The sequence below is a fragment of the Ascaphus truei genome, unplaced genomic scaffold (genome assembly GCF_040206685.1).
Source record: "Ascaphus truei isolate aAscTru1 unplaced genomic scaffold, aAscTru1.hap1 HAP1_SCAFFOLD_1511, whole genome shotgun sequence".
NCBI classification, from domain to species: domain Eukaryota; kingdom Metazoa; phylum Chordata; class Amphibia; order Anura; family Ascaphidae; genus Ascaphus; species Ascaphus truei.
In genome coordinates this window covers 41,219-64,984 of record NW_027454398.1, presented here as the reverse complement: position 1 = coordinate 64,984, position 23,766 = coordinate 41,219, and the positions used below count along the sequence as shown (strand labels likewise).

Genomic DNA, 23,766 nt, shown 5'->3' with positions numbered 1-23,766 from the left:
TTCTCTGAGTGCTGCATTAGAATAAGCAATGAATCCCTGGGCTGATGAGCTAACCCCTTTGTTACTTTAGGATGAATATTGTTGTTATTTATTTGAAACTAGCTGATATACCCAGCGTTGCCCGGGATTGAATGGTCCCGCTCCCCCTCTCTCTCCACTCAACCCCTATCTCCGCTCCCCATTGCCCTCTCTCTGTGGGTGAGTGAGTTAGTGACTGGATGAGTTAGTGACTGGGTGGGTGAGTTAGTGGATGGGTGAGTTAGCGAGTGGCGAATTAGTGACTGGGCGGGCGAGTTAGTGACTGGGTGGGCGAGTTAGTGACTGGGCGGGCGGGTGAGTTAGTTACTGGGCGGGCGGGCGAGTTAGTGACTGGGTGGGCAAGTTAGTGACTGGGTGGGCGAGTTAGTGACTGGGCAGGCGAGTTAGTGACTGGGAGGGCGGGCGAGTTAGTGACTGGGCGGGTGGGAGAGTTAGTGACTGGGCGGGCGAGTTAGTGACTGGGCGGGCGGGCGAGTTAGTGACTGGGCGGGCGGGCGAGTTAGTGTCTGGGTGGGCAGGCGAGTTAGTGACTGGGCAGGCAAGTGAGTGACTGGGCAGGCGAGCGAGTGAGTGACTGGGCGGGCGAGTGACTGGGCGGGCGAGTGAGTTAGTGACTGGGCGGGCGAGCGAGTTAGTGACTGGGCGGGAGAGCGAGTTAGTGACTGGGCGGGCGAGCGAGTTAGTGACTGGGCGGGCAAGCTAGTTAGTGACTGGGTGGACGAGCGAGTTAGTGACTGGGTGGGGGAGCGAGTCAGTGACTGGGTGGGCGAGCGAGTTAGTGACTGGGTGGGCGCGAGAGTTAGTGACTGGGTGGGTGAGTGAGTTAGTGACTGGGTGGGTGAGTGAGTTAGTGACTGGGTGGGTTGGTGAGTGAGTTAGTGACTGGGTGAGTGAGTGAGTTAGTGACTGGGTGGGTGAGTTAGTGACTGGGTGGGTGAGTTAGTGAGTGGGTGGGTGAGTGAGTTAGTGACTGGGTGGGTGATTGAGTTAGTGACTGGGTGGGTGAGTGAGTTAGTGACTGGGTGGGATAGTGAGTGACTGGGTGGGTGAGTGAGTGACTGACTGGGTGGGTGGCCGAGTGAGTTAGTGGGTGGGGGAGTTAGTGAGTGGGTGGGTGAGTTAGTGAGTGGGTGAGTTAGTGAGTGGGTGGGTGAGTTAGTGAGTGGGTGAGTTAGTGGGTGGGTGAGTTAGTGACTGGGTGGGTAAGTGAGTTAGTTACTGTGTGGGTGAGTGAGTTATTGACTGGGTGGGTGAGTGAGTGACTGGGTGGGTAAGTGAGTTAGTGACTGTGTGGGTGAGTGAGTTATTGACTGGGTGGGTGAGTGAGTTATTGACTGGGTGGGTGAGTGACTGGGTGAGTGAGTTAGTGACTGGGTGAGTGAGTTAGTGGGTGTGTGAGTGAGTTAGTGGCTGGGTGAGTGACTGGGGGGCTGAGTGAGTTAGTGGCTGGTGTGTGAGTGAGTTAATGGCTGGGTGGATGAGTGAGTGGGTGGGTGACTGGGTGGGTGAGTTAGTGACTGGGTGGGTGAGTTAGTTACTGGGTGTGTGAGTGAGTTAGTGGCTGGCTGGGTGAGTGGGTTAGTTACTGGGTGTGTGAGTGAGTTAGTGGCTGGGTGGGTGAGTGACTGGGTGGGTGGGTGAGTGACTGGGTGGGTGAGTTAGTTACTGGGTGTGAGTGAGTTAGTGGCAGGGTGGGTGAGTTAGTGACTGGGTGGGTGAGTGAGTTAGTGACTGGGTGGGTGAGTGGGTGGGTGAGTGACTAGGTGAGTGAGTTAGTGACTGGCTGGGTGAGTGAGTGGGTTAGTGAGTGGGGTGGGTGGGTGAGTGACTGGGTGGGTGAGTTAGTGGCTGGGTGGGTGAGTGACTGGGGGGGTGAGTTATTTAGTTACGGGGGGGGTGAGTTAGTTAGTTACTGGGTGTGTGAGTGAGTTAGTGGCTGAGTGGGTGGGTGAGTGACTGGGTGGGTGAGTGAGTGGGTTAGTGACTGGGTGGGTGAGTGAGTTAGTGACTGGGTGGGTGAGTGAGTTAGTGACTGGGTGGGTGAGTGAGTTAGTGACTGGGTGGGTGAGTGACTGGGTGTGTGAGTGAATGGGTGAGTGACTGGGTGAGTGAGTTAGTGACTGGGTGGGTGAGTGAGTTAGTGACTGGGTGACATTTCCCCCCCCCCATACCGCAGGCGGCGGCCTGAAGCTAGCGGGCGGACCAGCCTTCCCCTCCGCACCTCCCATATGTCATGCGACGGCATGAAGCTAGAGGGCAGCCCGGCATCCCCCCAGCTCCGCCCATACCTCATGTGGCAGCGGCATGCAAATCGCTAGCGTCCCGGCATCCCCCACACCTCAGGCGGCATGAAGATAGCGGGCGGGCATCCCCCCCACCTCACGCGGAGAGGACCCTTTGGGGAGGCAGCAGGGTGTGTGTATGGGGGGGGCAGGGTGTGTGGGGGGGGGGACAGTCAGTCCCGCTGCTTCCGCCACTGCTCTGCTCCCCCAGCCGGCATGTTAAGGGTGCGGCGAGGGTGAAGTGCGCGCCGAGGTAATGGTGCTCGGCGTCGGCCATGACGGAGGCAGTAGGAGGGTGCAGTGGCGGCTAACAGGTGATAATGTTTCAGGTGGGCCTGAGGGCGGTAGAGGGTGGTGCGGCTGTGGCACCCTTGAGGCCTGTGAGGTGAAGGGAGCAGTGGCGGCGCCCAGTGAGTGGGAATGTTGCAGGCTGTGAGGAGGGAGGGAAGCAGGCGGGAGAGGGTGGTGCGGCTGCGGCGTTGGCCTTGAGGGTTGTGAGGTAGTGGGAGCAGCAGGAGCTCAACCCTCCTCCCGGCCAAGCAGATTGAAGGTAGCGGGGAGGTGATGAAGGGGGGGTGGAGCCGCCGGGAGGTGAGCTTTGGGTGATGGCGGGGGGATCCAGCGGGCCAGGCTGCGGGTTGAGAAGAGGAGAGTGGCTGGGTGGTTGTGTCCCACCCCCTCCCAGCTAAGCAAGCAAGCCAATGAGAGGCGTGTGGGGGCGGGGCTGGGCCACGGAGCAATCTGATTGGCCAGAGGCTGAGTGACAGACCGATGGACCAATCAGATTGCCCATAGGGACACCAACATACATCTAAAAAAAAAAATATATATATATAGTACAGATACTCAATTACAAGTCTCATACTGATTCCACCAATTGGTAACAAGACTGATTATTAATCGGGGCAATCATTGTAAGTAGATTAACCTTCACAGTGCCGGGGGTCTGGCCACACCAGAGTACCATCGAATGAGATCACATGATGCGACCAGGTGCTGGAAATGGAAGTTCAGGTGGTTCAACCAGCGTTTGGATCGTGCTGGCCTCTGGCATGCCAGGACCCATGCAGTATCCGGTACGTCATTAGGGCACTATAAAGGTTTAAAAACGACAGGTACTTTCTTTTGGCTTAATAAATTAGATTACTTCTCAAAATCCGTTGTACCTTGTGTTGCCCCTCTCCTACTTCAACAAAACAAACACTGTGAGATCAGGTTAAAAAAAAATAAACATTTCTTGTTACAGCATCTTCTGTTGTAACTGCAACTCGGCATGGAGGAAGATAAATAATTTTTTTTTTTTTTTTTTAACAACTTCAATTTTTATTGAGTTTTCAAAAAATAGCACAGATAACATTACAGTTTGACGTATTATCTCCGGTATATCAAGTTTTAGTTCTGAACTGACAAGTAGAAACCCCAATTAAATTAGAGGGAAAAATACATTTAACACCTAGTTGGGAGGGGAGGAGGAGAAGGAGATGGGAGGGGGGAGAGAGAGAGGCAAAGGTTTTGTCAATGGTTTAGCAATGCTCCTCAATACTACGTGACTCTTTCTATCAGTTGTATTTGGTTTCGTAAATAAAAATATTTTAAAAAGTAGTGGTACTCTTCACCCCCTAGTGCACTTTTAATGGGGCCAGTGATTTGGTCCTGCACAGACTGCACACCTTTTAGTTCTACTGAAACACAACTTTAGCGCGCAAAGATAGACTTTTCCTACAGTGGTGCACTTTTGTCAATACGGTACCGATATGTTCGAAAGTTCCGTATCCTGCCGCCCTAAAGACTTGGAGGCCTGTTCAAAGCGTCCTTCTTGATTAAATGTACCCAAAAATAGTCCTCTGTGGTGCTGGAATCCTGGTACTGGATCTTCTTCTACTGTTTGCAACAGTATTGCACTATGTTTGGTATCCATTCTTTTCCATGTGGAATGCAAGCTATGATTTCTACATACAGTGTTTACCATACTGAAGACACCCATTAGTCACAAGCTAAGTTCCATCATTAATTTCACCAGCACAAGGGTGCATTCTACTGTGTAACTGGGCACTAAATATTTAAAGGGCTTTAGTCCATTAAGGAGTGAGCAATCATCCTATAGACTCACCCTTTATCTAATAATCCGAGATATTCCAGGGATCACACACAGTGGGGATCCAGTCTGATTATTATACCGAATGGGATTTCACAAGCTGGTGACTAGAATACAATTTTGTATTATTATTGAAGTATATTCTTTTTCATCACATTCTTTCCAAATATATTCATCAGAGAGATAAGAAGATCGAGTACCAGGATTCCAGCGTCACAGAGGACTATTTTTGGGCACACCTTTTAGTATTGCATTAGTTGAAAGAAGATAATTACAACTCGTTAAAGGATGTTGTTTGAACAATTAATTTGTGTCAGCTAAACGGGGCTGTGCATTCAACCTAGTTATCTTCTTAGTCCATGTTACATCCTGCTCTGAAACGCTTCAAGGATGTGCAATGTCATCCTAAAGATATGGAATCCAAAATGACCCTTCTAGCTCCAGCCTCCGACAGGGAAACCATTTTGTTCGGCCGGATGCACTGCACAACTGGATTCATATTAACCATGTGAAGCAGTGGTCTTCAACTCACGTTAAAAAGAGAATGGAACAGATATTAGTTATGAGTAAGAGGGCTGGAGGGGGACGTTCTGGTTCTGAAGGTGTCTTCCTCTGGAGACCAGTCTCTGTTTTGTGGCAGGAAGACATTTAGTAGGGGAGCAAGATAGGCACAAAACAGGTCAGGCGTGCAGAAGGGAGCAGCAGATGTATTTGGGGTGGGCAGAATGAGCTTGGGAGGAGGCACTATCATTTCCTAACCTTACCAACGACATCTTCTCTCATGTGTGGGGGGGAGAGAATACATGGACCATGAATCAGAGCTTGCCCAAACAGTTCTGGTCATTTTGTGTAGGATTATTATGGCTCCTATACAGCAGCGTCCATACTTAGCGCGACATGAACAAAAGGCTGTGCCTCTATGAGGCAAGCCATAGAGCGCGCGACCACCGAGCAGACAAAATGATTTGATTTTGTCGCACGCCGGCTGGGTCACTTGATCGATTCAGTCAGTGAGGGTGAACCAGCTCTGTAATGTTAGCCACGCTTCCCCATCACATCTACCCCTATTCCACAAATCGCCTTTGCTGCAGGCTCACGCGCGCCTAGTATAGCCTCAGCCTACTTGGGAAGAAGCAGAAAAACATGTCACACGCCTTTTTGTCAGAAAGGTCTCGAGAGGCATGTGAACCAAACCTTTCTACAGCACTGTAGATAATATGGATAACACAAAAGCTGCATCACTAGATACACTTATCAGAATAACAGTAGCTTTTGCACGTCCGATGAATCCAAAAATAGGAAGACATCATTTCTTTATCACTCCCTCTTGTTCCCCATGCACATATATATGTAAGCTAAGTTTAAAGGTTACAGAACCAGAGCGGTGACGACGCCTGCTCAACCTATATAGAAGTGCAGGGTAGGACCACTAGGGGTAGGACCGATACATAGCAAACATAGTCCAAACCAAGGAGATCTCCGGAGGTGGAGGACTGAATAGGACCCCCCAACAGTGTGCACTCCGTTATCCTAATGTAGCAGTAATCTCTAATTAGCATAGTGTCAGGGTCGCCTAGACCTCCTGCCTAGCCATAGCTTCCTTGTCCACTGGGTGTGCTGCTGCCTTCTGTTGGCTCTGGGTTCCTCTGTCTGTCTGTCTTCTTGTTGCTCCTGTCTCTGTCCTTATAGCTTGCTTCCTGTCTGTTGGTTTTGCCTTTGCTTCAAGTCAGTCTCCCATGCACATGCCTGTCTTTTATCCTGATCTGTTTATGTACCTGTACCTGTATTATAGTCTGTTCACAGTAAAGGTCCTTGCTAGTAATCTGGCTTGTCCCTGTTTTTTCCTGCTTCCCGGTCTCAGTCCCTGCTCCCTGTTCTTAGTCCCTCTCCTGCCCCGCCTGTCCTGTTCCAGTCTCCTCATTACCGACCTCTGCTTGTTACCTGACTTTGCTACCTGCCGCCTGCCTCGGACCCCTGCTTGTTACCTGACTTCGCTACCCGCCGCCTGCCTCGGACCCCTGCTTGTTACCTGACTTCGCTACCTGCCGCCTGCCTCGGACCCTTGCTTGTGACCCCTACTACGCTCGTGCTGTTCCGGCCACCGAGATCCCACAGGAGTCTCCCGTGACAGAAAGCAAAGGCCACTTCTGGATCTCGCTGGAACAGATTCTCTGCCTTCCTGCTTCAGCAGACCCCATTCGCTTGGAGGAAGATAAGTACTTTTTTTTTTTGTTTTTTGAAATCCCAATTGGGATCCTGAAGGTTTTGTTGCTGCAAAGGTTTTTGCAGGGTTTTTTGTGCCACTTTCTCCCTGAGAAGAATTCCCTTTTACAAAAAAAAAAACCCTCCCTGCAGTACCTGTTTTGCCATTTTCAGACTTTCATTACCTGGACAAGAATTGTCTCTGCATTGTGGGTGGGCCACAGCAGATTTTCAGACTCACATTTCTATTTAAGACGGTTACCTTGATTTACTGCTTTCCCTGGTTGGACCACTGCTGTTCACAGGGTCCCCATTTCAAAAGACAAAAGTGCTCCCATTATTTTGTTGCTGCAAAGGTTTCTGCAGGGTTTTTTTTGTGCCACTTTCTCCCTGAGAAGAATTCCCTTTTTCAAAAAAAAAAAAAAAAACCCTCCCTGCAGTACCTGTTTTTGCCATTTTCAGACTTCATTACCTGGACAAGAATTGTCTCTGCATTGTGGGTGGGCCACTGCAGATTTTCAGACTCACATTTCTATTTAAGACGGTTACCTTGATTTACTGCTTTCCCTGGTTGGACCACTGCTGTTCACAGGGTCCTCATTTCAAAGACAAAAGTGCTCCCATTATTTTGTTGCTGCATGCTTTGATTTTCTTGCATCTATAGTTTTTCATATGATTGGTTCTAAGGTTTCAGGTTTACCTGCAAGTTCTCCTAAAGTTTGTTTCTCTGCAACATATGATATCCCTACGCCTGATATCAAAGGTTTCAGATTTGACTGCAGGGTTCTCTGTCTGATATTCCTATGTCCGATGTCAAAAGTTTCAAATCTAACTACAAGTTTTCTCTGTATTAGTTTCCTGCTGTCTATGATATTTCTATGCCTGATATCTAAAGTTTCAGATTCAACTGCAGGTTTTCTTTGTCTATATGATATCTCTACGCCTGATGCCTAAAGATTCAGATGTAACTGCAGGTTCCTTCTGTCTGTATGATATCCCTACGCCTTATTTCTAAAGTTTCAGATATAACTACAGGTTTCTCTGTCTATGTTTTTTCCTTGCATTTATAATCTCTGTGACAGATGCTAAAGTCTCAAAAGGTCAGCTTTCCTATCTTGTGTCTCTCTGTGTCTAATATTCCTGTTGTTCATTCTAATGCTTCTGTTTTAAAAACACATTTCCTCTTTACTGGTTTCTTGGGAAGTGTGGTTTCCCCATGTCTGAAATGATGGTTCCCACTCAAACAGTCTTGAACAGTAAATGTGAACACAGTACCACTGATTCTTCAGAACTTCTCAAAGCAAGGAAGAAGAAAAAGAAGGGAGGCATTACTGTGAAAGTTGCAGAAGGAATTAAGAATGACAATTTAACCTCAGAGTCTGCATTTGATGAAAGAGATATGCTGCAGCTAAAGGCAACTCACAGATGTATCCCAAGAATAGTGGGAGAGAAGAAAGATGCCCCTACTCAGACGCTTCAAGCTGCACAGAAAGCGATTGATTGTCTTTATGGACGTTTAGATAAGGAGCAAGAAACTAATTCTGCACTACAGAGCTGTCTATCCTCAGCAATTGCTAGGTGTGTTCTCCAGGAAAAAGAAAAGCACCAGTTGGAGAGTGACCTGGATGTCATGTCAGGTGAGCTGGAGAAGGCATATGCTGATGCTGCTGAAAATCGGCGCCTTGCTTCTAAAAGTAACGAATTCCTGGAAAGTTCTATGAAGGAAATTGACAGGCTAAATACAGAGCTTAAAATCTCCCAGGAGGACATTTGTTACTTCAAAAAAGAGATGGAAGTCGATCGGGAGGAGAGATGCTACTTGAAAACAGAGATACGTTCAATGAGGGACGCCTCCGAAGAGTTAAATAGTAGGTTTGAAACTATAAATCAAATGAGTAAGAACTTCTCTGTCCAAGCCAGTGAAGGAGATAAAAGACTCCATGAATCAGAAGAGGAGAACAGACTATTGATAGAAGAAAAGTCAAGGATGCAATTAGCGCTGGAAAAAGCAGAGGGTGACTGGGAAAAAGAAAAATATCAGTTGGAGAATGACAGGTTGATCTTGTCAAGTAAGCTGGAGAAGGCCTACGCTGATTCTGCCCAGTACCAGACTTTCATGGCTCAAGTTGATGCAGCACTGGAAGCATCTCAGAAAGAGGTTCACAGGCTTACTACAGAGCTGGAAGCCTCTAAGGAGAAGAGTTGCCACTTCAACACAGAACTATGTTCATTAAGAGAAATCTTCGAAGGGTTAAATATCAGTTTTGAAACTGTAACCCAAGAGTGCAAGAATCTCTATGTCCAAGTCAGTGAAGGAGATAAGAAACTCCATAAATTAGGAGAGGAGAAGAAACAGTTGGCCCAGGAAAAGTTAGATGTGCAGACAGCACTGCAGAATGCAGAGAGAGTGCTGCAAGAAGAACGTGTCTCCCTGGAGCGGCGCACACAAGCAGAAAATATGCTGCAGAGTCAGCTGCGAGAACTGCATACACATCTGCAGGACACCAAGGAGAAATGGGTGAATGCTGAAGAAAAGCAGCGAGTTCTGCAGGAAGAAAGTTTCCAGACTGCCTACAAGATAAAGATGCTGGAAGAGTATTTGAGTACCCAGTGTGTCCCCAAAGAACAGCATGAGGAGCTGAAGGTCACACTGAGCATAACCAGAGCTTCGCTGGAGGAGCTTAGAGCCCAGGTAACCCTATATGAGAGGGAACACAAGGCGGTCCAGAGACTGAAACAAGAGTTGGAGGAGCAGAGACACTGCTCCATCTCTAACAGTCAGTACACCCAGGAGAAAGAGACCTGGAAAAGGCAGGCAGCTGAGACCTTGACAAAGGAATTGTCAGAGCTCCAAGACGTAATGAGGGATGCATGGAAGCAAGCTCAAAATGATCACAGTAAAGAGATGAAAGCCCTGAATGGAAAATTGCAAAATGCACTCAACCAGGGGTCTCTCGCTGAGGAGTGGAAATTGCAGCAACGCCTAAAGATGGAAGAGCTAAAGCTAACAGCTGAACACACATCTCAGCAACTCACAGCGCTGCAGGCGCAGATCACTGAGCTCAAGACACAGCTTGCCAAAAAGGAGGAGAGAGAGAAGGTGTCCGTCTGTCAAGTGGCTGGCCTGACATTGCGCTATGAGGTCAAAATGGCTGATGCCTGCAAATTATTGGACCACACATCCCGTGATAAGGTTTGGCTGCAGCTGGACAAGGCCCGAGAGGCGTATCGGCAGCTGCAGATCAGAAAAGAAGAAGCTGAACTGACAACTGCCTTGAGTGGGAAAAGAAGTGCAGAAGGACAGCTTCAAGAGCTGAAAACTCAAATAGCTGGTCTTTCATTGGTTGATGCCACGAAACGGCAGTCGCAAGAGGAGACCATTGTGAGCCAACTCTGTGTCCCCACTGACTCATGTGGAAAAGCTGCACCCGTCCTTGTTGCCCACGTTCCTGATATCTCTGCCCCTGCATTTGGGTTGAACGTACCCATTCGGAGGTTCCTTGCAGCACACAATGTACCTGTGGAGTACCCTCTGCCCGCTGACAAACCACCAGAGGTGGGTCACCTTGAGTCCACATTTAATCAAGGCCTCCGGGAAGAGCCTGGAGGATCGTCCGGAGAATGCTCTCGAGAGGGGGGAGTAATGTCAGGGTCGCCTAGACCTCCTGCCTAGCCATAGCTTCCTTGTCCACTGGGTGTGCTGCTGCCTTCTGTTGGCTCTGGGTTCCTCTGTCTGTCTGTCTTCTTGTTGCACCTGTCTCTGTCCTTATAGCTTGCTTCCTGTCTGTTGGTTTTGCCTTTGCTTCAAGTCAGACTCCCATGCACATGCCTGTCTTTGATCCTGATCTGTTTATGTACCTGTACCTGTATTATAGTCTGTTCACAGTAAAGGTCCTTGCTAGTAATCTGGCTTGTCCCTGTTTGTTCCTGCTTCCCGGTCTCAGTCCCTGCTCCCTGTTCTCAGTCCCTGTCCTGCCCCGCCTGTCCTGTTCCAGTGTCCTCGTTGCCGACCTCTGCTTGTTACCTGACTTTGCTACCTGCCGCCTGCCTCGGACCCCTGCTTGTTACCTGACTTTGCTACCTGCCGCCTGCCTTGGACCCCTGCTTGTTACCTGACTTCGCTACCTGCCGCCTGCCTCGGACCCTTGCTTGTGACCCCTACTATGCTCGTGCTGTTCCGGCCACCGAGATCCTACCCGCCACAGGAGTCTCCCGTGACAGATAGAATGGAGAGTTCAGCCCCTACACATGTGCTAATAAGTATCTGTGTACACAGGTGCCACGGGTAATCCGCATCAGTAACATGGATGCAGATGAGTCGCATGCAGCCACAAATCAACCTTAGGCAGAGGCGATTTTTGCCATGGAGGAGACGCGACAGGGAGGCGTGGCCGTGACGTCACAGAGCTGGTTCGCCCTCATTGGCTGAACCGCTCACGTGACCTGGCCGTCGCACGACAAAGTCAAATTATTGTCTGCTCTGCAATCGCATGCGCGGTTACGCTTCTTTGCTCGCGCTACGGTCTGTCTCATTGAGGCACAGCCTTTTGTTCATGTCGTGCTAAGTATGGATGCGGCCTTAGGGTTACGCTGATGCCACCTACATTCCGAATGCACAGCTGATTGAAGGCTGCGTGTTACACTGCAAGCGTCCGCGGCTGCTCAACAAGCAAAACGTTGACAATACCCGGGTGCCTCAACCTAAGAAAGGGCAAGCTCAGTCATAGTGATAGGGCTACCTTACCTACCCTACCCCCACCCTCCTCTAAAGCTCAGGGTTATGTATGTAAGGAAGGTACTATCCACACTTGGTCGATTTCTGGCATCTGCCTAAACTGATGTTACTCACAGCGGATTGTGGCTGCACGCGACTCTACACCCTTTAAAATTGTACCGCAAAGAGGAAATCTGCCTTTGCCTTGTATACATCCCCCAGGCCCACCCTGCAGCCTGATTGTGGCTGCACACAGGCAGGGCCGCTTTATACATTAGGCCGACTAGGCACAGTGCCTAGATCCTACAAACCTGTTAGGGCCTACGATATTTCACTTGAAAAAATACTTAAACAAAAAAAAGAATCACAAAATAAGAGAAAACAGTAAATTTTAATTTAAAATGCCTTCGAAGTATCGATACCTTTAAATATCGAAACTAAAGTATCGATGTCAAATATCGCTAGTATCGAAAGAAACAAGCAAACGATGAAATTAGCATAAAAATGAGTAAAAATATCGGACACACAGGCCTCTAGAAATAAAAGTGTCTAGGGCCTACGAAGGTCTTAAAACGGCCCTGCACAGACCCCTTGATGCACTACACTGTGTGAAATTGCATCGCACTTAAACAGGACTTAAACAGGACCGCCACTACTCACAAGGCCTGTCTCCCCTCAGGGTAGTGCACGCCTATTCCTGTTCTAGTAATGGACATTTACACTACCTATCAATTAGTCAATTAAGCAGAACCAATAATGCACTGCTGCTCTGATAGTCATTACACAAGCCCTTCAGGCTGTATTACTATCTGGGAACCTTTCGGTCCCTTATGCAGCCCGACATAGAGGCTGCAGGGCCAAACCTTATCTCTTACAGATTAGAGTTACCTCATAGCACTTGCAAACAAGTTAACATCAGTTTATAGCAATATATCAGTATATCTCAGGAATATACTTTTATAGATACTATCCGCCTCATTATCTTGTGTCCCCATATTATTTGTTACAATAAAGAGATATGTTTATGTTCTATTCATACTCCTGTAGCCATTATTACTAGGGGAACTTCTCTCACCCGCATCCCTGTTACATTGATGCTGGTATTACCCCATGCACCTGTGTACACTGGTAACTATTAGCACATGGTTATGGCTACTGAATTCTCCATTTAATCTCAATTAGAGATTACTGCTACATTAGGGTAACTGAGTGCACACTGTTGGGTCTCCCTATGCAGTCCTCCACCCCCGGAGACCTCCCTGGTTAGGGCCTCGGTTTGCTAAACTTAAAGGTTGTATGTGCCGTGATCTAGTTTAGTTCAGATCATCAGGTTTTTTTGGGCATCTGTATTAAGATTTTATGACAAGTTGAGCACGGCTGGTTACCCCTGAAAACCGTGGGTTCCTGGCAGCTAAGTAGCACTATAAGCCAGGGACACCTAAATTCTGTCCTGTTGTGCATTTTACCTGTTCCCCATTTCCAATACACATGGAATTTCAGGATTGGGAGTTTCAAGGGGGATATTTGGGTCAAAATGTATTTAGCTTTTGGGTAGGCGTTCGGGGGACAAAGTTACCGGTAGTCCCGTAATTCTCACCGACGTGCAGGCAGGATCTGCGGGCACCCGAGGTGAATTACACCGGGGTTACACAGTGTACCCCAGAATCCTGGGTTTTCAACCCCAAGTATCCCAGACACATTTACCTCATAAGTATAAGGTTATCCCCAAAGTAGAAATTAATAAAACAATATAATATGTTTTATTAATCTCTGTACAGTCAGCCCAGGTATTTACATAGGTGCCGGGATGTCTGTATAGAGATCGTGGATCAAAGGGGAGAAGGAAAGTTCAGACGTGTCGGAAAACAGTTTGGTGAGCGGGGAAAGGCGGAGTACTGGGTCCGGAGAACAAGGACTTCCCGCAGGGAAGACACAGACTGCCAGACGTGGAAGAGCATGCGAGTGGGAAGCAATGGGTTGGCTGGGGGAATCTGCTACTCGTAGGCGCAATTCCCATTGGCCGATTCATGTTTCCCACTATCCTGGCTTTTCCAGCTGGCTCGACACCCCCCTCCGGCTGGCGGAGTTACGACCCGTTCTCTGATTGGTCACCAGCCCCTGCTCCAGAGGTCTACTGTATGTAAGATCGAGGTCTATGTAAGGGGAATGGCCGATGAGAGAACCAGGCGATCTTTAGGCTTGAGTCGGTGAGGCGCTGGCAAGCTTTTCAAAGTTGCCCTGTTGCGAATTGCAGAGCAACCGGCTTCAGTTTAGGAGCTGGGAAAGCCTGCCTAGCTGAGACTAAGTTAGACGCTAGGACCAAGTTCTGAGAATAGAGCGAAGCGGTCGCGGTGGTGCGGCTCTCCCGAAAAGAGTACAGAATAGCACGGGGATGAGGTCCCGGGCAGGGTAAGCCTTCCGAGGCAAGCGCCCTGCACCTATTTGAGGCTAGTTTTCATCCCCACTAAGTGTGTATTCTTTCTGTATTTTGTGTATTCATTGCATGTCCGTGGATTTCACCCAAATAAACTTAATTTTATTCCAGTACCTTGTTTTCTCTAATGAATGATCGCAGAAGTTAAAAAGTGTTAAAAGTGCTGGTCTGCTGTGACAGAGCCAAGCTCACCAGCTGACACAGCTTTAAAAAAAATGTTTTTAGGAATGAGTAAACCCCCCCTCAAATCACTGCACTTACCCAAAGCGATCTAAATCAAGGTTCAAATCAGTGGCAGATATATTGTTTTATTGCTCATTTTTCTATGTGGTTTAGATTTGCAGTGGTGCTTTACTCAATTCAGGAGAGAAAATAGTTGGTGGCAAAGAACTGCTAACATATCAATAAATAAATGACAATTTTTTTAATGTGAATATTTCCTGAAATGGCAGGACCAGGGCAGTCATGTTGTAAGTAAAAATCATATCAAATGTATCACTGTACTTCAGCAACCTCTTTTTACTGTATGATTTATATAATCCCCAGCCTTTCCATGAAGCCTTCTCATACAACAGACCGTTGGACAGGCTGCTTCTGCTAATGTCAACCTTGTTGTTCAGACAGCCAAGTGCATGTTTTCATACACTCACTTAAAAACTACGGTAACGTAAATATATACAGTACAGAAATGATACAGTTGTGTGAAAAAGAAAGTACACCCTCTTTGAATTCTATTGTTTTACGTTACAGGACATAATAATAATCATCTGTTCCTTAGCAGGTCTTAAAATGAGGTAAATACAACCTCAGATGAACAGCAACACATGACATATTACACCGTGTCATGATTTAATAAAAATAAAGTCAAAATGGAGAAGCCATGTGTGAAAAACTAAGTACACATTATGATGTATGTATGTCTTTATTTGTATAGCGCCATAAAATGTACATAGCGCTTCACAGTAGTAATACATGTCATATAAATAACAAATATAAATAACAGATCATGGGAATAAGTGCTTCAGACATACTGTAAAAGTAACATTAAGGAAGGAGTCCCTGCTCCGAGGAGCTTACAATCTAATTGGTAGGTAGGGAGAACGTACAGAGACAGTAGGAGGGAATACTAGTAAGTGCGTCTGCAGGGGGCCAAGCTTTGTGTCATGTGTCCATGATTATCCAGTGCTACTCATATGATTCAATAGCTTGTAGAACCACCTTTAGCAGCAATAACTTAAAGTCATACAGAAAACGATTACTTCATCAGTCTCTCTCTCCAGTTGCAATCCAGGGGGAGCATAAAAGGAAAACAGAACAAAAAACAATCTAAGTGCAGACAGTTTTATAACTGGTATATAGAATCTATGGTGAATCTTGGCTCATATGTGTTGCCTACTTACAAGATGTAAGTCAAAAACAAGCGGTTTGACACAATGGTCTCAGCAAGGAGGGTTTCTCAACCAGGGATGTGGAGACTCCCAATCTCAGCTCAGCAGCAATGTGTATGTAAAAGAAAAGATAACCATAGTGCAGACCAGTCATGTAAAAAAAACTCGACTTTATAGGGTTAAAAAATGAACACTTACAATAAAAACAAGTATTCCATGCGTGTATCACATTATAAGTGATCAAGGAGAGAAAGCTGTTAGCTTCAGGCTCACCCATCACCTCCGGTATGGACTCTGCGTGGGACGCCGCTCTCTGGGACTCTCCCCCTCGTGGGCTCCCTCTGGGGTATGTTGTTCCAGTCCGATTCGTTGGTCTTGCAGGACGCTGCTTGGCTCTCTGCCTGGAGCTCCCTCTCGGGTGGACTGTCCTGTCCGGCAGGCTCCGGTACGTCACTTCTGGTTGGTCGCGATACGTCACTTCCGGTCGTGGGTCTGCAAACTCTGCTACAGATTCTCTCCTTCTCTGGGCGGCTACCACTCTGATGTGATACACGCATGGAATACTTGTTTTTATTGTACGTGTTCATTTTTTAACCCTATAAAGTCGAGTTTTTTTACATGACTTGTCTGCACTATGGTTATCTTTTCTTTTACATACACATTGCTGCTGAGCTGAGATTGGGAGTCTCCACATCCCTGGTTGAGAAACCCTCCTTGCTGAGACCATTGTGTCAAACCGCTTGTTTTTGACTTACATCTTGTAAGTAGGCAACACATATGAGTCAAGATTCACCATAGATTCTATATACCAGTTATAAAACTGTCTGCACTTAGATTGTTTTTTGTTCTATTTTCCTTTTATGCTCCCCCTGGATTGCAACTGGAGAGCGACGATTTGTGGGACTAGTGGAACCAGTCCCTACCAGCTGGGTTTGAGCAGGGGGTTTGAACTTATAATTGTTTTCACGTTGTTTTATCACGTCACTATTGTTCATTAATCAATTGATGATAATCATTAATCACTGTATAACACAAGTGTACACTAATAGAGTTAGCGCCGTCTTTTTCACCTTCACTTAGCATTTATCAGTCTCTCTCACATCGTTGTGGAGGAATTTTGGCCCACTCTTCTTTACAACGTTGCTTCAGTTCATTGAGGTTTGTGGGCATTTGATTATGCACAGCTCTCTTAAGGTCCAGCCACAGCATTTCAATCGGGTTGAGGTCTGAACTTTGACTGGGCCATTGCAACACCTTGATTCTTTTCTTTTTCAGACATTCTGTTGTAGATTTGCCGGTGTTCTCGGGATCACTCCTGTTGCATGACTCAATTTCGGCCAAGCTTTAGCTGTCGGACAGATGGCCTCACATTTGACTCTAGAATACTTTGGTATACAGAGGAGCTCATGGTCGACTCAATGACAGCAAGGATCCCAGGTCTTGTGGCTGCAAAACAAGCCCAAATCATCACCCCTCCACCACCGTGCTTGACAGTTGGTATGAGGTGTTTGTGCTGATATGCTGTGTTTGGTTTTCACCAAACGTGGCGCTGTGCATTATGGCCAAACATCTCCACTTTGGTCTCGTCTGTCCAAAGGACATTGTTCCAGAAGTCTTGTGGTTTGTTCAGATGCAACTTTGCAAACATAAGCCGTGTCGCCATGTTCTTTTTAGAGAGAAGCTTTCTCCTGCAACCCTTCCAAACAAACCATACTTGTTCAGTCTTTTTCTAATTGAACTGTCATGAACTTTAACATTTAACATGCTAATGAGGCCTGTAGAGTCTGAGATGTAACTCTTGTTTTTTTTTTGCTATTTCTCTGAGCATTGCACGGTCTGACCTTGGGGTGAATTTGCTGGAACGTCCACTCCTGGGAAGATTGGCAATTGTCTTGAATGTTTTCCAGTTTTGAATAATCCTTCTCACTGTAGAATGATGGACTTTAAATTGTTTGGAAATGGCCTTACAACCATTCCCAGTCTGATGGGCAGCAACAATTGCTTCTCTAAGATCATTGCTGATGTCTTTCCTCCTTGGCATTGTGTTAACACACACATGAATGCTCCAGACCAGCAAACTGCTAAAACTTCGGCTTTTATAGAGGTGGTCACGCTTGCTGATGATCAATTAATCAAGGGCATTTGATTGGCAGCACCTGTCTGCTACATAGCATCTTAATTCCTATGGAAGCAGTAAGGGTGTACTTAGTTTTTCACACATAGCGTCTCCATTTTGGCTTTATTTTTGTTAAATAAATCATGACAGTGTAATACAGGCCTGCCCAACTCGTAAAGTGAGAAGGGCCAAACTGCTCCAAGGAAAAAAAATTTGGGCCGCACGGGTTAAATCATCATCATCTCTCCTCCAGCACCTCTCATCATCATCATCCTCATATCTCCCAGAACCCCTCACTATCAACCTTCACGATACTCCCCATCTATCTCTCATACCCCCATCTCTCCCCCTCACCCACACAATACCCCCCTCCACATCAAACACACAATAACCCCTCCACGTCCCCCCAGCCCATTCCATGTCAGCAGCCCCCCCCCCCCAAGTCAGCATCCCATGTCAGCATCCCCCCATGTCTCTTCCCTCAATATAACACTCTCTCCCCCACCCCTAAATCACACCCTCTTCCCCTACTCTCAATATGACTCTCTCCCCCTCCCCTCAATATGACACTCTCCCCTGCCCTCAATGACACACTCTCCCCTTCCTCTCAATATGACACACTCCCCCTCCCCTCAATATGACACACTCTCCCCCTCCCCTCAATATGACACACTCTCCCCCTCCCCTCAATATGACACACACTCCCCCTCCCCTCAATATGACACACTCTCCCCCTCCCCTCAATATGACACTCTCCCCCTCCCCTCAATATGACACTCTTTCCCCCTCCCCTCAATATGACACTCTTTCCCCCTCCCCTCAATATGACACTCTCCCCTGCAACTCACATCATACCCTCCCCCTGCACCTCACATCACTTCCCCCCCTGCACCTCACATGTCAGCAGCCCACCCCCCCTCACATGTCAGCAGCCCACCCCCCTCACATGTCAGCAGCCTACCCCCCATCTCTGCACCAGCCCGTTTTTCACACCCACCCCCCACCAGCCCGTTTTTCACACCCACCCCCCACCAGCCCGTTTTTAACACCCACCCCCCACCAGACCGTTTTTCACACCCACCCCCCACCAGCCCATTTTTCACAACCACCCCCCACCAGCCCGTTTTTCAACCCACCCCCCACCAGCCCGTTTTATACACACACACACTCCCACCCACCCCCCACCAGCCCGTTTTATACACACACACACACACACACACCTCTTAGATCAGCACGTCCTCTCCCCGGTACTAAGCCCTGCCCCCCGGCATCCTGCTATTGAAAAAAAAAATACTCACGGCTGCCTCATGCTGTTACTGCCCCCGCGCACCGCAAAACCAGGGGGTGGAGGGGGGGGAGGTTGTGGAGGGGGGGGGTGGAGGAGAGGGGGGGGGGATGAATCGCCGCCATTTTTTTAAAACTTTTTTTTAATATTTATTTAATTAATTAACTGGCGCCCGGCCGGAGTCATCGCGGGCCGCACAGAGAGGCCAGACGGGCCGCATGTTGTGCAGGCCTGGTGTAATATGTCACGTGTTGTTGTTCATCTGTGGCTGTATTTACCTAATTTTTAGACCTGCTAAGGAACAGATGATTGTTATTATTTCCTGATATGTAAAACCATAGAATTCAAAGAGGGTGTACTTTCTTTTTCACACACTGTAACTGATTGCAATGTTTATGTAATGTTTAAATCTCTTTAAATGTCCCCTCCCCATTGGGGCAATGATTATTAAATACATGTTTTATATTCTATTATTTCTGTTAGTCTCATCAACTTGAGTGAAAATTAATTTTGACACATGGCCTTTTTTCCCCCTGCAGTTACCCAATCTGGTATTTTTGCAAGGTTTGGGTTACAGCAAAATTGACTCATGGACACACAAATCTTGCAAAAATATCAGATTGGACTTTAAAATAAGTGTATGTTGAAAAGTTCAGAGAAAAGAGGCGGTTCTCAAAGTCATTATATAGTATAAGCTTGCTCCAATTTATTCCATATTAAGAGCAGGTACAATGTGCATATATCTGAAGGGGTTGGGTCCCCAAAACATTCTCTGTATTTGTACCTACTGTTAATATTTTGGAACAAATCGGAGCAAACTCACGTTGCATAATTACTTTCTGTCTGTTACTTAAACCTTATGATCAACACGCAGCTTCATTTTCAATAAAAAATCATACCATAATAACCCCTTTTGCATATGTTGAGGGGGAGTGGTTAAAATTAGTTGTGTTAAAGATGCAATCCAAAAACAGTTAAAAAAAAATGTAAATCTTGTAATCTTAATATATGAAGCATTGGATTACCTTGCTTGAAAACCGTGCTCGATCATCAAAATCGTACTTCCCAGTGTTCACTAAATGGCCACCTTTCAGTTTCAAATCAATCCTTCAGTCAGTGTAACTCAGCAGCTATAATGTATCCTTATATTACTAAGGTAGCATTATCTATTGTTACAGTTTGCAGCTCACACTGCTGGGAATATTGGCAACAAATTATCACAAACAGGAATGTGTTACAAAGATCTTGCACTGCTGGGGAGGTGTTCTGAAACCTGCAATACAAATCAAAGGATGCTCAGTATATTACAACTCATTAAGAGTTGAATTTTAGAATGTAAAAATGAAAAGGTAGCCAGTACTAATACAACAAAACGGATTTATTTAAAAAACAAAACAAAAACACATGTAGGACATTGCTTGAATTGCTCACTTACAAGAGAATTAGGAGCCTGGTATAAGTAATAATGAGAAAGCTCTTTGATCACGAGTTTTGGGCACGGCTCCTTTTAAACATACACCAGCCATGTTAATATGTCTTCGTCACAGGTGTTCAAAAAGTCACTGTACTTATTCAACACGGTCCTGCTAGTTTTTCTGTGCCTTCAATGTCCTGTCCCAGAATCATGTGTTACCATATACACTTATTTTCAGTGAACAAAAGCCGGAAGGCCAGAAAAGATGATTAAATATTGGTACGTTTGCCATGCTGTAGACTAATTTACCCAGAGAATCACACTAAACAGTCCACATAACTGTATGGTCTTTATAACATTCATTCTCTATGTGCTTACAGGCTGTCGTCATTAAGTGTCCCAATGGGTCAATTTATGCCTAAGTAACAGTGCAGTGTGTCAGAGTAGAACTGGAGAACCGTTTTCTGGCCATTGTGCCTTCCACATTCACCAGATCCTTTGCGTCAACATTATTCATGAGCAGTATTTGTCCAAGTTTTTCTTGGTCATCAGCAGGCCCATCGCCAACAGGACCGTGGCCACAGCAAGCTGTAAAGTAAAAGACAACATGCAAAAGGTCACTAGACACAGAACTTCGGACATGCATGCAGTGTCCAATTAATGAGTGTAAAGATCATGTCTCCAGTGCACCTGAGGCCATATGTACCAAGCGGTTCTATTATGCACCACCACTTCCAATGCTGGTAAACACCTTACAGTCCATTGAATTGAATGTGCCAGGTGGTGTCTTCCTGTACTGCACGGTGTCTTTTGGTAAATGTATGTATGTCTTTATTTACATAGCGCTATTAATATACATAGCGCTATTAATGTACATAGCGCTTCACAGTAGCAATACAAGTGGCAAGCATATAAATAACAAATAATACAAATAACAGAGCATGGGAAGAAGTGCTTCAGACATAAAAGTAACATTTAGGAAGAGGAGTCCTTGCTCTGAGGAGCTTACAGTCGAATTGTTAGGTAGGAAGAACGTACAGAGACAGTAGGAGGGAGTTCTCGTAAGTGCGTCTGCAGGGGGCTAAGGTTTATGTATCATGTGTATAGTATTAGCCACGGTGCTACTCATATGCTTCTTTAAGCAAGGATATGTTCCTCCTGCTGCCTAGTAATGTCTAGTTAATATCACTTATTAACTAAGCGATAAAGCATCACTTAGTTAATTCCCAGCATTTTCTGTTACTTGTGGCCCACATTTACAAACAGTGTAACACTAGGCACAAAGCACCTCCTTCCAACTTTAGTAAGCCATGCACATCACAACTATAGATTTCTAATACACCACAAAATAGTTTCTCCCCCCACTTTCAAATATTCGTTAAAGTTATAAAAAATCCACTACCAGGTTAAAATATCAATAAATTAGAGAATATTCTAAAATTTGCACACAAAAAAAACTGAACAATATTAGACAATTTGAACCAGAAGATAGATGCAACGCATGGTCCATGCACATGTAATTTATTAACTGCAAACTATTACAAGTTCTGATGTAAAGAAAGATGTCAGCACCTTTTGGTGGATGAAGTATCTCTGCAGTGAAGACTGATGTGAATGTCCTTTCAGGACGTGTCTCTAGCTTAATGCGACATGAGCAAAACTGGTACATAACGGTGCATCAGGTACTAAAAATGAGACTGTGTGCTCTCTGGGTGAGGACTCTGTGATGCCTTTATTACACGGCAATGTGCAGGGTGCAGTGCAACATTATGGGTCTTTTATATTATGCTACAATGTAAAATAAACTACTATATATAATCTGTACATGAAGAGGATTATAACATGAAAATAAAACATGGGGAGAATTCATGCCCTAAAAGCTACGTTGAATAATTGTAAGAATGGTGAGGAAAATGGTGCTCACATGCATACTGTATATATGCTCTCAGCGTGGTATATAAAGCACTTCGTGTATATAGAAAACACACCTTGATAAAGTACCACGGGACGAAACGCGTAGGTGTGTTCTTTCACGTTAAGTACCATAGTGAGCTGAGTTAATAAAAAGTTTTTTTTTTTAATTTAAATCAGATTTGCACTGAATTTATCCTTTTTCCTGTTGGAAATTTTTGCTGTGCTCATGTGTCCTATACCATCCGTTGAACAATTGTAGCTGTATTATTATTTTACCTTTCACAAATAAAAGTATTCATTCTATGAGCTTTAGGAAGTTGTATATTATGTTGAATTAAATCTTTAGGGCATGCTGACATTTTATTTGAACGATTTATTATGTAGGTGCATCTGAGGCTGTACAATGCTATATACATTTCCATCACAACAAACCAAGTCTGGTTTAGGGAGCGTTTGCAATTAAATCCGCCCAGGGAAAGGTAAGCTGGTTTTTTTATACCCCAGGTGAAATTATTCCCATCAGATATGTCCATAGGGCAAGCACCCCAAATCAGCAGGCGTATATGTTCACGCAACATCTCATATAAACCCGACAGCGAGAATAGCTGTGGAGGGATAAGCAAACTCTGCTTACCTTGTCATCCACAGTCTCACAGGGAAGGCTTCCCACAGTCACATATTTGGGGTAGGAATCGATGAGATATTCTACGGCCTCCTACGTGCTGAAAGGGGGAAAGTGGAGTGGGGGGGGAATGGGGAGTGGGGGGGGAAAGGGGAGTGGGGGGGGGGAATGGGGAGTGGGGGGGGAAAGGGGAGTGGGGGGGGGGAATGGGGAGTGGGGGGGGAAAGGGGAGTGGGGGGGGGGGAAAGGGGAGTGGGGGACGGGAAAGGGGAGTGGGGGACAGGGGAAAGGGGAGTGGGGGGGGGGAAAGGGGAGTGGGGGGGGGGGGTGGAGAGCAGTGGGCATATGTATTGTCATAATTTATGTATGGGCATTTCCCCCCACTCCTCCGTGCATCCATCCCCCTGCTGGTTCGGCTGGTGGCCCCCCCCGTTCCCCGTGACTCCCCCCCCCCCCCCCCATTCCCTGTGACTCGCGCTCCCCCCCCCCCCCGGCGCCCGCTTGGTCCCCCGATGTGCCGTCCTGCTGAGTGAGGCGTGCAGGCGGCGGCAGGAAGCGCCCTGTGTGGGCCTGAGACTCGCGCTCCCCCCCCCCCCCGGCGCCCGCTTGGTCCCCCGATGTGCCGTCCAGCTGAGCGGCGGTAGGAAGCGCCCTGTGTGGGCCTGAGGTTGAGGCGGGACGCGCAGTGGGCCTGAGGCTGAGACGGGATGCGCAGTGGGCCTGAGGCTGAGGCGGGACGCGCAGTGGGCCTGAGGCGGGACGCGCAGTGACTTACCTGAGCGGTTGGTAGCGCCGGGGAGGTAAGGGAGCGGCTGGGGTAGGAGGGCCGGGCTTCCCGTCCGGAGCCAGTGCAGGGCGGCGCACGTGATGGGGGGGGGGCGGCGGACAGAGGGGGTGTGTGTGTGTGTATAGAGCTGCTGTGTTGTGTGTGTGTGTGTGTGTGTGTGTGTGTGTGTGTGTGTGTGTGTAGAGCTGCTGTGTTGTGTGTGTGTGTGTTTATAGAGCTGCTGTGTTGTGTGTGTGTGTGTATAGAGCTGTTGTGTTGTGTGTGTGTGTGTATAGAGCTGCTGTGTTGTGTGTGTGTGTGTGTGTGTGTATAGAGCTGTTGTGTGTGTGTGTGTGGCCCGTCACTCCACCTCAGGCCAATGAGAGGTGTGCGGGGGCGGGCGGCCCAAGGGACCAATGAGATTTCCCCTAGGGACACCGGACATCCAAGCATACAGTGCTTTCACTAATATAGTATAATATATATATATATATA

General features: G+C 47.0%; 1 long non-coding RNA gene across 1 annotated transcript; it reads right to left on the bottom strand.

The window, feature by feature from the left end:
* Positions 1 to 19,915: 19,915 nt before the first annotated feature.
* LOC142476221 (uncharacterized) lies at positions 19,916 to 22,599 on the bottom strand. Its single transcript, XR_012791445.1, has 2 exons — positions 22,518 to 22,599; positions 19,916 to 20,557 (listed from the first exon to the last, which is right to left on the bottom strand). It is a non-coding gene; the product is annotated as an uncharacterized LOC142476221 (long non-coding RNA).
* Positions 22,600 to 23,766: the final 1,167 nt, after the last annotated feature.